We start from the raw sequence: 2,285 nt of genomic DNA, 5'->3' as shown, positions 1-2,285 counted from the left end.
GAGGGGGGGGTTGTGGGGTGCCCCATGGAGCTGGGTGCGCGGCTTTGCAGGGTGAGGTTGTAGGGTGCCCCATGGAGCTGGGTGCACGGCTTTGCAGGGTGAGGTTGTAGGGTGCCCCATGGAGCTGGGTGCACGGCTTTGCGGGGTACCCCGTGGAGCTGGGTGCACAGCTCAGATCATCCAGAGATGCCCAGCCTGGCCCAGCCGTTGCTGCCCTGGCCGGGGCGATGCTGCAATGCCGCCTGCACCCCAAGGCCTCACGCTGGGCCCTCGCGGGGGGCAGGATCGGGGCCAGCGTGACTCAGGGGTGCCAGAGGCTGATGCAACGGCCCTGGAGGGAGGCCGCGGCGGTGCTCGCTGCTCTGCTGTGTGGCTGGCTCTCTGCTCCCCCTCCCCTCGCTGCAGTGCCTGGCACACACCCTGCTTTTCTCTGCTGAGACAGAGCGAGCGAGAGAAGGGGGGGGAAAAATCCTGCTGACATCATCCAGCATGACAGGGCTCTGCAAGCAGCAGCAGCTCCAGTCCCCCCCTCCGCAGCTCCCCTAATGCACTGGCTCCGGCGCAGCCTCCATCCGCAGCTCGCAGCCTGCCGTGGGGCTGGGAGGCGGGGAGCCCATTCGGGGGGTTGCATCCGTGCCTCCGATGAGCCCCTCGCCGACACACTAGCTCTCCGGCCTCGACGCACCGGATGACAGATCATGCCTGGAGAAGCCGCCAAGGCTGAGGGGGCCGCGGTGCAGAAGGACCCCGGGGTCTTGCAAGCCGCTGACGCAGGTGAGGCCTCGGGGTCGCCCCTGGAGTTGGCAAAGTTGGCAGGTGCACGGCTGTGCAGGGGGCTGGTGGCGGGGTGGAGGCAGTGGTCCTGGCGGGGAGGGATGGGGGCGAAGGAGGGGGGTGGGATGGAGACACGGGGTGGGAGACGGGCCGTGGCCCAGGGGGGGAAGAAGGAGACTAACGGAGGGGCTTAATGGGGCCATGCCGGGCGCCCAGCCCCGCGGAGCGGCTCGCTCCTCTCCTTGGCGTAGCTCACCCCCCTCGAGGCCGGGATGGGGGGAAGCAGGGAAGGACCCCCACCCCGAAGGCAGGACGTGCCCTTCCCAGGGGCGTGGGGGCCTGGATCCGTGGGGAAACCTCCAGGCAGGAAACTTGCAGCCTGGCCCCTGGCTCGCCTTTCCCCCCTGGCGGGGGAGTGTGGGGATGGGGACCCCCCGGCCCCCCCCGCATCTGTCCTCGTCCTGTCCGGGAGGAAACTGAGGCACAGCAGGTGGCAGGGACTCACCAAGGTCAGGGCAGTGCAGGCCCCAGCACCCTCCAGCATCAGGGCACCAGTGCAGCCGGGGGGGCTGGGGGGCCATTCCCCTGCCCCCATGGCAGCGGGGAGGCTGGGGGGGACGCAGCCACCGCCCGGGACCCTGCGGGGCCGTCCTTGCCCGGGGGTGACTCGGAGCCAGGTCAGGGAGGCGTCTCGCAGCCTTGCCCCCCCGGAGCTGCCCCCCGCTCCCTGGTGCCACTGCCCCATGTCCAGCCCTGGGGTGACCGGGGACTCGGGAGGGCCCGTGCGGGTGCTGGACGTGTGCACGGCTCCTCCGGGGAAGGCGGACGGGGACGGGTCCCGGTCCTGCCCTGCCCATGGGGGCTGTTTCCTCCGTGAGCAGGGGTAGGAGGGTGAAGGATGCCGTGATGCTTCATCCTGACAGCTCCCTTCCTCTCCCCCTGGGGACCACATGCCCCGGCATGCCCCCTGCACCAACAGGGCTCGCACACGCCGCCCAGCTGCCTCCGGGCTCCTCTAAGGAGGGGAGCTGGGTCAGCGCCGTCAGGGTTAAACCCCCTCGGCATAGCTGGGGGGCTTTATCCCCCGTGACGGGGGCAGGCAAAGTCGCCCCACTGCGCCGGGCATCGCCTGCGCTCACGCCAAGGGGCAAGGAGGCATCTCTGAAAGGCTTGTGGCCCCCAGCTGCAACTGGGGGGGGTCAGACAGCCGGGACTCCTGGGTGTTACCCTTAGCTCTGCCCCCACCCTAGGCGAGCATGCTCTGTGCCTCAGTTTCCCTGGGTGTTGCTGAGGTTTAGCTCCCGCCTGCTTGGTCTTGGACATTTTAGCCAGCAGAGGTGGGGGCATTGCCAACTATGAGACCCAGGCGTGCACCAGCGAGGTGGGTTGGGGCTTGGGGCCCGCGTGCATCTGCTTGTGCGAGGGCTTTGTGTGCGTGTGTCCCACAGACAGGTGCAATGGCCCGTGTGGTGGCCATGGGTGTGTCTGCCTGGGTACTAAACGGGGGGGGG

Source organism: Alligator sinensis, unplaced genomic scaffold, assembly GCF_000455745.1.
Source record: "Alligator sinensis unplaced genomic scaffold, ASM45574v1 scaffold1675_1, whole genome shotgun sequence".
Taxonomy (NCBI): Eukaryota; Metazoa; Chordata; order Crocodylia; family Alligatoridae; genus Alligator; species Alligator sinensis.
The sequence above is the reverse complement of the archived record's forward strand: the minus strand, read 5'-3'. Positions refer to the sequence as shown.